Raw genomic sequence first — 12,500 nt, 5'->3', positions numbered from 1 at the left:
TGGGCATCAACATGTGTAGTGATGCATCATTTCACATGCACATTGTCAAGTTGACAGCAAGGTGCAGACAACTGGCGGGGTGGATACTGAGGACTTTCCGTACAAGGGATCAAAAAGTCATGTTGATTCTATGGAAGACATTTGTTCTGAGCCGCCTAGACTATTGCTCTCAGTTGTGGTCACCACACAGTGTTAAGCGGACAGCAGAACTCGAGGCAATTCAGCGGCACTATACAAAAAAGATCGCCACAGTCCAACAGATGAACTACAGGGAGCGACTGAAGGCACTAGGTCTCTACTCCCTGGAGCGCAGGGGGGAGAGATATGTAATAATATACATATGGAAAATACTGGAAGGACTGGTGCCAAACTTTGGTATCAAGTACTACAGGAATGCCCGCACGGGTCGCCACTGCATGGTGCCAAAGGTACCGTCCACTGCATCTCACATAAGAACGAGATACTGCAGCAGCCTCGGTTTCAGAGGACCTCAGCTCTTCAATGCCCTGCCAAAACATTTGAGAGACATGCAAGACATCGATGCGGAGGTCTTCAAGACAAAACTTGACGCTTTCCTCTCCACGATACCAGACGAACCAATGGCTCGTAATGAGACGCAGTTTAGGGCAGCTGTGTCAAATTCTCTTATACACCAGATGTGCCATCAAAACTCTTGATTGGACCATGTCAGGTGGGGGAGAAGAGCCATGCAAGGAACGTGAAAATCACGGTGGTGCACCAGCATGACCGCATCCACTTGGCTGAAACACATAAATAAATAAATAAATATATATATATATATATGTATATATATATATATATTTGAATATATATATATATATATATATATATATATATATATATATATATATATATATATATATATATATATATATAAATAAATAATATTAGGGACAAAATCTAAAGTTACAGATAAAAAGTCAATTAAAATCATAATTTATAATTTAAAATCATTCATAATGTTTTCATTCATAATTTTTTCATTCATAATTTTTTCATTCATATTTTTATTCTTACGTTTGTAGAAATACATATTCTTGTATTTTCTATTGTTCAATTGATTTTGAATGATAATTAAATAAACGTTTTTAGCTTTAAATAGTATAACTTTAACTATTACACCGGTTAAATAGTTACTAATTTTATCTTCATTATTATTTTAAACTTAAACTTCGTTTAAATTGTATTTAAAGCAAAGATAATTTATAACAATGATAATTTATGTAAGCTGTTTTTTGTATATAATATACATGTTATTATAATGGAGGAAGGGAGGATTATTGAATGGTTATTATTTTGATATTTTAAATAATTTTTCTATCTTTATAAAATAAGTATTTCATATTAATTCATTTGGTACTTATTGTTGGTTGAGATATATATATCTAATTATTGTTCTACTTAAGATCTGACGATTAGCTATATTTTTGAATAGAATTTAATTTTCGATAATCTTAATTGATTCTAATCGATTTAAATTTCCTTTCTATTTGAAAATTTGTTATGAAACACGTGTAATCATTTTATTATATTTATCTTATGATATTTACTTTGCTTTATACGATACTCATTAATTGTTAATTTTTCTACATGTGATAGTGGATTTTCATCGATGAGTTCTTGAAACTTGGTTATTTTCCCTAAAACTATATATATACTATATATATATATATATATATATATATATATATATATATATATATATATATATATATATATATATATATATATATATATACATACACACACACGCACAACCACACGTATAACACACATTTGAGGTGTATGTATGCATGTGAGTATGTATGTACATACGTATGTACCTATGCATTTCAGCGTATGTACCTGTGTGTATGTGTGTGCACATACGCTTTTATTTTAACGCAAATGTCCCTAAGATAGAATTCATTTGATAATGTATACTGAAAAAAACAATAATATAAAAATTTGCTGATAGACAGTTTAGACTTGTTATGCATATTTAGAAGAGAAGTGTACGCCTGTCGGAAAGCGGCAATGTTTGTAACGGCTTAACTGGATCTGAAAAGAACAAGGTTTGTGATATAACTGCAGGTTAATTTAATTTATTTTTACTGAACATCTTATAGAATTTACGATCCATAAAGCATTCTTATTTATAAATATTAGAAAATCCTTAAAACACGAAAACGTATTCTTAAGTTGTGTACAGAAGTGCACGATGTAATATTCTGTGTTCTTTGCTATTATTACATTTAGAAATATTTGTGTTGTTCTTTATGTAATGAAATCTATCCTTGTAGCTAGTAATACTGGATATACCAGTGTAACAACGAGTAGATTAAATTATTCATTCTTGAAGTATACAAGACATATATTCGAACTGGCGCTACTAAATTTTAGGATATTTCAGGCTATGGTTAAATTTTAAATTATATTGGTGCATTGGAAGTAGTCATTGCACTTACTTTTGTAGAAGTGTTTAGCAGCGCTTATATCCCAAATTGAATATAAGAAAGTCGCTATACTTCAATATGTAATCGTGTGTAATCTTTAATATTTGCTGTCGTTATACACTGAATACTATTAGATATTCACTTCATATTTTGATTCACTTCAGTCAAATGTTTGGTATATTCTGTGTGATACTTCTTGTACAAAAATGTCAGTTAAAACTGGTGTTGAATGAAAGGGAATTATGGCATAATTCTCGGTAGAGCACGATAATTTATATTTTCTTTTATTCATTGGAATTTACAATTAAGAGGAAATTACTATTTGTGGGAAGAAACTGACTGCAATATATCACTGCTAAGCGATCTGGATAAGTCCACCGATGGAATGTTATACGGTAGTGTCATTCGTTTCTGTTGTCACTAGATCTAAATTAATGAGTATTCGGTTTTCATTTTAATAGGAAAAAGTGTCTTCTGTTAAAATTGGCTGTTCTTAATAGCAAAATAAGTAATGGTACGAAATTAATTAGTGAATGAATTTGCTGTAACGTACCACCACTGGAAATCACATTGTTGTTGTGTATGAATTCTGCATTCGGTTTCGTGTTATGTAATAACGTATTTGATCTGTAGCAATCATACTCTTAAATACAAATTGACCAACAAATGCATTTACATTTATTTCTCTTTTGTGGAAAGGAGGACAGCGCTTTGAAGGAAGGAGACGATTACAACAACACCAGTACTCTATTTTAATATGTGTCCCGAAAGTATGAACCGCTGAGTTTGACTTAGCGGGATTAGAACTCAGAGTTTAAAGAGTTGGGGATCTTTTTTAAAACGGGGGCCACATTTTTCATTAACGAAACACTTTGAAACTTGGAACACTGGTAGAATGTGTCATATAAAACATCTTTTTCTCTTAGTCTTCTTAAAAAAAAAAAATGAAATCCATAAGTTATTCCATGTTAAAGTTGTCGTATTTCTGTAATTTCAACCAATCACTGACGTCCATTCAGCCGATATACATTAAGTGCCGACTACATAAACAAACGATTCTGAAACAATTAACCCTAACCCTAACCCTAGGGCTAGAGTTAGGGTTAGGGTTAAAGCAAATTTAAAATGAAAAAAGCAAATAAAACGGAGGTATGGAGATTAAATACGCTTTACATCGCTTAATCAGCCAAATGAGTAAATGTAAACAACTGAATACTTGTCAGTGATTGGTTGAAATTATCGAAATAAGACAATTATTTACATGAAATAAATTCGAATACAAAAATATTTTTCTGTTCTATAACACAAAATAGATAAGTATACGAAGTTTGAAAGTCTTTCCGTACCAAAAACACTACGTAAAACATTAATGAAAAATGTGGCCCCCGTTTTAAAATAGATCCAGAGTTGGAAGTGCTGCTGCAAAGCATATTTTTATTCCAGCGCTGCAACGATTCAGCACGCTGGCTGCCATCAATATTACCGTTCGCAATAATTGTAGAATACATGATAATCTTCCTTTTTTTTTCTTCCCTGAACATGCTAGTAAATATATATTCAAAAAGCGTTTATTGTGATTCATCATCGTATGAATAGGATTTCACGAGTGGCTCGATGAAATGATTTAGCCATTCGAAATAAATTGGAAGAGCCATAATTGAAATGAATTTCGGATAACTAATTGGTCCTTCAGAAAGATCAGCTTTTCTAAATATTTTCTGAAATGGATGCGACATTCTGATTTCTAACGTTACCTAACATGCTGTTATATAAGCAATATATATATGTATGCAAACATACACAAACACCACCACCCCATATATACGTATACACCCCCCGCCAACATATATTTTTAAATATATTCTTAGGGAATAATAAGTATTCCAGCTTATCAGAACATTTACCATTTTACACTTTACTAATGCAATGTAAACAGTATCATTTATAATATTATTACAAATTTGGGATTTTACCAATAGAACCGCATCTCCTAATTCAGGATAACCTTATTGTATGGAATACACATAGAAAGTTATATCCAATAAAATAATACAAGCATTAAAAAAAAAGAACATACTATAAAATACAATAAAAATATTTGAGAAAATAAATATAACTTACCTGTTATTTGTCTGTGGGGAAAGAAGATATTTTTAATCAGCGCTACACGTGTTTTTGGCGCTGGTGGGTGTTCATCAAGGCTATACCTAATACATGAATCCACCAGTACGTCCGCAGGCTATTTATCTTATTGTTATTTTTATTAACGGATCAAAGTTTAAAATACATAAATGTCATATTAAATAGAAAAATAAGAATATGAAAAAAAAATATATAATAACATTATATAAATTACAAGTGTATTTTTAAAAATTAAAAAATCAAGTCTAAATTACCATTTTTTAATGTGAAACTTAAGTTAAAGGTATTTAAAAAGATTGTCTAGTAAAAACCACTATATACCTTATAAATATATAAAATAAAACTCAGAAAAGAATCTAGTAAAATAAATTAACAAAGGGAGAATACTTATCGACATGATGTTTACTCGTTCTCGTTCCATTGCAAATGGCTGCTCCCTCTGTCATGCGCTCACTATTATAGGAATAACATAAATAAGATATTCTGAAAAAATTCTCTGAAGATTAATAATATTACAGAGGTTGAATTCAAAGGGAGATAATAACTAGACACTCTTAAATTCAGCTGTAACTGGATATTTTTATATAAAGTTTAAGATTTAGAGATTTATGTCTGATTAAATGTGGCTTGTCTATTTCTTTTAAGCTAATATTCTAGAAAGAATTTACTCCTACTTTATGTAGATCTCACGGTTATTTTCGCAAGATATTAAATAATTGTGTGAGTGTGAACCTCCGGTTATTACATTATGTGGTCCTTACGCAAGGCATCACAGTTAGGAATTTTTGACCGTTACTATGACGTCCAGTACCAGGGCTCTCATAATTTTCATTGGCATTATTTGGCACCGAACCTAACAGGAACATTCCACTTTTCCTTTAGATAACCCATGTCTTACTACAAATATATTTTACAAATACACAGTATTAACCGCCAACTCTAACTAGATATTTTTTCGGCTCGTGCACATTCAAAGCTGGATTGAGCAACCACTACTTAGCTTCAAGTCCCAGACAAAATCCAGCTGTACGTCTTTATCTCAGCTTATCGATAAACTCAAGAATCTATCAATTTCTTACACTTTAAAGTGGTCCATAGTCACCCATGCTAAACTATATACCAGCTATATCAACAGGTACGATCTCTGCCTAGCCGGAGTCTTATCTGTTTGTCGGGATGTACGTAATAGCAAAATTTTTACATGGTGACACAGATTACGTAATTAATTCTCAAAATACAGTTAACACCCTGCTCCGCGTCATTTCCTAAATTGCCCGTTTGTCCTCATAAACGTTCTCCTTTGAATACTCTCACATGCACCAAATGTTTAACCAACATTATATTCCATATAGATCTTATTTCTTGCTTTATATCTATTTTCATCTTTCCTTACCCTGTACACCATAAAAATTCTGGTAATTTGCCTTCCTCCACGCCAATCCCCACCCATTCGTAAACTTACATGCACGTTCGCCTACATGCACATCTACTAGTTCAAACAGTACATTCGCACGTGCTCAACAATGTGCATTCCTTAATTAGTAGATTTTAGTCATTACTATCATTGTTTATTCGCATACCTGGTAACCGACCGTGAAATATAAAATAATTATTTCAGCTTCTCGTACTTCGATACAAAATGAATTCCAAAACCTTCCACCTCAATAAACCACCAGTGTTCCTAAAATATGTATATCTACAGGGTGATTCAAAAGTCGCCATACATAGGAAACAGTTAATACGAACAGTTTTTTTTTAACAAGCTCTATATGGTTACGATTGTTTTGAATACGCATTGCAATGCATTTACCCCACTCATTGTGAACTCGTAAGAACACATCTGGTGACACTTGTGCAAATGTGTTGGTGATGCGTTCCTTCAAATGATTTATGTCTTTTATTTTTCGCGATACACCATGCCTTTCAAATGCCCCCAAATATAGAAATCAAAAGGGGTCAGATCAGGGGATCTTATAAAGTGTTTCCTATGTATGGAGAATTTTTAATCACCCTGTATATTTTAATGTAGGGTAAAATGAATAATGATTGTACCAGGTGTTCAGTGTGGAAATAAAAAACCTCATAGGTACATTTTACAAAATATGTTATAATTATATGCATAATTATAACTAGGGGTCGGCTTTACGCCTCACCATGCACTGCTAGAAATAGACGCTAAAGCTACTATTACCACCTTAAAATCTCAGCGATTTTAAGATGGTAACAAGAGCTTTAGCGTCTATTTCTAGCAGTGTGTGATGAGGCGTAAAGCCAACCCCTTGTTATAATTATGTATATGTATATATATATATATATATATATATATAGTATTTTCTACGGATTGCTTGCATCTAACTTTCTTCCTATACAATCTTCCTACTCATTTCTTGTATCTGACATTTATACACACAAACTCACACGCACGCACACACACACAAACACACACACACGCACACACACACACACACACACACACACCCACACACACACGATGATTTGGTAAGTGGCATCGTGTTTAACAATTCTGTAAATAATAATAAACATAAAGATTGTATGTGACAACCATGAAATCGTTAGAGAAAATAGTCTAATATTGAGGCATTTGAGCCCTCAACGAGAAGAAGTAAGGTTTTCCGTATTCGTGGGAATCGAACCTACACCTATATGGATTCTCTAAATCATAGAGGTGTTGGTTCGAGTCGCACGCGTGGGGAAAAGCCGGCTTGTTTCGATCGAGGGCGTATGTATCCTAATATTAGACCATTCTCTTTAGATATTTCACACTGATCGCTTATGAGCTTTAAGCTTTTAATACATTATCTATATATCTATCAATAAATATATATTTTTATTCTTTTATATATTCTTATATATATATTTCGCTTTGGGATTTGGTGCGCAAGATTCTTTATGTGAGTTCGTGTGTTGATATATATTCTGTTGTGTCTCGGGAGAGTCATTCTCTTTTAGCGCCTTATAATTTAACACTCACTGGTAACGTTTCGACTTGTTTCTTTTCTATTTTTCTAAAATAAGGCACTAAAAGAGAATGACTCCCCCCATACACAATAGAATATATATAGATACACACACACACACGCGCGCGCACACATATATGCATACATACAATCTCAAAAATGTGCACACACTTACATACACATACATACACCTTTAGTTTATTAAAATTAATTATTTCGGTTGCACATTTGCAATGAGGCATTCGTAAATACATGTTTTCCGCGAGTTTTATTGTATGTGCGCAAGCGTATTATTCTATGTGCGTGCGTGTGTGTGTGTGTGCGTTTGTGTGTGTGTGTGTGTGTGTGAGAGAGAGAGAGAGAGAGAGAGAGAGAGAGAGAGAGAGAGAGAGAGAAATAACTGCGACACGGATTCAATATTTCATGGTTCCTGTTGACAATGAGGAAGTATTACTTATGTTCCCAACTCCATTAAGAATCTATGATAAACCATCCTCACGTTTAAAAGGCGATGATGTACGCGCCACAACCAAGCATCTGTCATCTTGTTATATATATCGTGATTAGGATTAGCTGAGAGAAAAAGGTTAGGCGCCTCAAGTAATAATGAAATGTAGCATTAAAAAAAAATTCTCTCCATGATTATCAACCATCTAAATTACGTTGCTAAACTTTGTTTGTTTTACATATTTATTTAATTATATTTACACTGTTGGATGATAGTATCTCTGAGAACGGCGATCGCAAATGCTGATATCAAAGCTCAGTCGTTTATCAGCCGTAAATAGGTAGGCGTTCTATTAGTAAATATCAGTGTTAATGTCTTAATCAAGCAGCAATCATTTAATGACGTAGTCGCTGCTATAGAAACATAACATTTCTTTCTTTTTCTTCTTTTCTTTCTCTGTGTATTTGAAAAGAAAAGAAAAATGACAAATCTAAAGCGGAGTACTAAGTCACACTCTGTCACTTTCAATCCACTGCTGGAGGGAACTCTCGTAGAAAGCAACAAAATATAAAACTTTCCGATCTGAATATTGCCGTCTTTCTATATCATACTGCACTGATACGAGTTCAAATTCTAACTATTGCAATTTATCAATCTACCTCCACCAGCAAAAACCAATATTTCTTTCTAATATAGGCGCAAAGGCCTGGATGTTAAAGAGAGAAGCCAAGACGATTCCATCGATCCCATTTCTCCAATGGTAATTATCCTATATATCCTGATATGACGGTAGGCAAGGTGAACCTACGCGGAACCTGAACTCAGAACGTAAAGCCGGACGAACAGCTACTGATTTTAGTCCGGTGTGCTATCGATGATTCTGCCAGTTAGCCGCCTTGGCAATCATGAGTGATAAAATATCAACAATTACTAATGTACGAAATCGAGGTTTATCTCGACCTAGAGGAATGTGTTAAGAATATAAAAAGATTCACAACATACATTACGAAACGGAGAGTATATGCCACTGTGGAGGTGCGCTTCACAACATAGGAGGAAGCAATAAAGCACACCACAGAGGCAATAAGGACAGAGGAATGGGTGCTCTTGCCTTCGTACTGCGGCAAGAGAGTGGATACGGTGCCACCCGAATTGAAAGAAGAATGTCTGAGGACAGCCATAGTATATAAAATGAAAGACGGAAAGATTCTAAAGGCTACAAGGACCCAGAAGGTGAACTACTGGGGGTTTGGTATCGAATTAACGATTCAGACAACAACGGAGGACTTGAATAGTGTGGTGGATGATATTGTGCTGCCAGATGTGAGGCTGAGATTTATTGTGGAGGGTAAGCCGCCAGTATGTTTCTCATGTGGAGAAAGGGGCCACATGAAGGCACGGTGCACCCAAAGAAAGCCACAAACAGAACAGGAGGAGAGACATGAGAGTGTGGACCATGTAGCACAGGACAAGGCAACAGAAAAAGAAACGGAGAATGGATTCACTATGGTTAAAAAGAAAAGAATGAGGAGCGGAAAAAGAAGAGAGAAGAGGTGAGAAAAGAAACTGTGAAGGAGGTCAGTGGGAAGGAAAAAGAAAGGAAAAAGAAAGTGGAGTTACCAGTGAAGAAAGTGTGGGAAACCCAACTGTATGAAGGTGAGATGGAGAGACTATTTATGGAGGAAGAAATGAGAGAACCAAAAGTCCAAGAGAACAGAAAGATACGAGGAGGAGATTAAGTGTGGTATTATGTGACGTACCCCAAAATGTTGAAATAGAGAAAAAGATAATCAAGTTTCATCCAATAGCAAGAGTGGAGATGCCTTCATACGTCTACGCGGAGGATATGAATGCAATATTGATTGAAGAGGAAAACTACAGAAAGTTGAAAGAGATGTGTGGAGATAGTATTGACCCACCAGGAGTGGAGGTGAAATTTAAACAGTTGCCACAACTGGTGGATTTGAGAGATATCGAACCACTAATGAAGTTCTACTAAAGACAAAAAAAGTATGAAATTAAAGGGGGAAAAAAAGGAACGATTGTAAATAATACATATATCGGTTCAAATGGTATTGCATGGGAGTGGGGCCCATGCGTCCATTTTCATTTTTTCATGTTTATATAAATTTAATCTCATTTACATTCGTTTTATTTTTTTTTGTCCCCACTGTGGTCTTGTCTGTCTTTGTGGTGTCCCCATCTATGTTTTGGGCTTAATGCCTAATAAAGAAATCGGTATTTCGTCTGCCGTTACGTTCTGAGTGCAAATTCCGCCGAGGTCGACTGTGCCTTTCATCCTTTCGGGGTCGATTAAATAAGTACCAGCTATGCTCTGGGTCGATTTACTCGAATTAATCTCTTTGTATGTCCTTGTTTGTCACCTGTATGTTTAGCCCCCTGTGGGCAATAAAGAAATATGTATTTATATATATATATATATATATATATATATATATATATATATATATATATATATATATATATACACGTGTATGTGTGTGTATACATATATCTGTTTATGTATTCACACACGCTTACACAAACGCACATATGCATTTATGTATATGCATGTATGAATAAGTGTGTGCCTTTCACTTTGTCATCCACCGCTGCTTGACAACTGCTGTCGCATGGTTTACATCTGTGCAAGTTAGCCATTTGGCAAAATGACCAATAGAATAAGTACGAGACAGGGGTGGAGGTGTGCGACTAAACTCTCAAAGATGGTGTCACAGTATGACCCCAGACAAATGACTGAAACAAGGAAAAGATAAAAGATTTTCGAAACAAATTTTCGTACAGTAACGAAATTGTAGAATTACTTAAGTACCAGACAAAATGTGATCGGATTTTCCGCTTATTAGCCCTTATTGTAAAACTGCATTTCCCTCCCAGCCGAAAGAAGGCAGAGTGGCGATCCTTACAATGGACTCGGCTGATAAGCGGATCCGTCCTACATGTGACCACAGATGTTCGACAAACTACCACATGTCAGTAATGCACGGACAGAGGACGAGATCATTCAGGATGGCATCAACCCCCTGCGCACACCTCAGACAGGTCCGTCTGACAACACTTCTGTGTCTGTAGAGCTAATCTTGAACAGGCAGACCTCCCCAGTAGCACTCCCAGACCAAGGAATTCTGGCAGATGTCCGTAGGTCCTAGCCCGAATGTCCTTCAGAAAAGACCAATTAGTTGATCACTCTTGACACTTAGAGTTTCCCCGAGTACGTCATAGCTCTTTCCCTCCACTAATCCTCTATAGAACACCATGGTGGAACTTTCACTGACCTCATTGCCCGACTGACAGAAGGTCGTAAGCGCTTGCCGACTCGTCAGGTGCAAAGCACCCTTTTTTGGTGTGCACTTGACAAAGGACTGCAGTTTCATCATTGAAACGAGCTGCAGAAAGTCACTTGTGACGAACGGCGACCACACCTGCTTAAGAAAACACTGGAGACATCACAATCTCAGCCACAGCATGCCTAGTAAGCGTCTGACGAGCGGAACACGTCCATTCCATAGAAAGTTGAAGTGCCAAAATCGAGATCCCTGATTATCTATAAAATGCTGAGTTTCATTTAGCTTCCGGCCATTTATGCTCTCATTTCAAAAACAGCGGAGGTCAACGTTGTCGTCCATAATTCTTGAGTCGATAAAATCAAGTACCAGTGAAGTACTGGAACTAATTTAATCTGCTATCACTCTCTTACCTTAAAATTTGTGGTGTTGTGTCTGTAATAGCAATCAATATATTGTTACTGCAACTTCACTACCATCAAGACGAAGACAGATGAGAGGGAAAAATAATTCTAGAGCAATGACAATCGATTGATATCGCCACATCCACCAACGCACAAAATATTATTATCCATTATTCAACTTTAGGAATATTGTTAAAATATGATAAGAATATGTTGATGAAATATTTAGTTATGTATAACAAATCTGTATTTTTGCATATTAACTTCACAGAATGTTTGATAAATATTCTCTCATTATCTAGATTTTCTTGTTCGTATGTAAAATATAGTTTCTTGTATTGTTTATCTTTTTTTTCTTGTTTTCACTTAAAATTAAATATCATACATTTCTAATTCCAATTTGAATATTATACGAGTTAATTTTTATCGTTATTTATATTAAGTTTGTAGATTTATCGTAATATGTTACTTTTCAAAGATTTCACGAAAATTGCGACTACTTGCGTTTGATTACAGCAACGGTGTTATTTCAAAGCATTTGTAAACGAATGAAATAGTTGATACGACAGTTTGCAACACATAGAACAACATTTCATACCAATACATATAGATGTGTTTATGTTATAAAGTAGCAATCAGTCTATTGAGTGACAGAAAACGGCACATTACTAATCTTTCTTGTCTGTGTGCATATATGTTTAATATGCAGGAACATTTTATCATTAGGTCACGCACTCAAGTTTTGATTTGAAATTTTGTTTGGAATA

The sequence above is a fragment of the Octopus bimaculoides genome, chromosome 6 (genome assembly GCF_046866305.1).
Source record: "Octopus bimaculoides isolate indiv1 chromosome 6, ASM4686630v1, whole genome shotgun sequence".
Lineage (NCBI taxonomy): Eukaryota > Metazoa > Mollusca > Cephalopoda > Octopoda > Octopodidae > Octopus > Octopus bimaculoides.
This window is presented reverse-complemented; position numbering follows the sequence as displayed.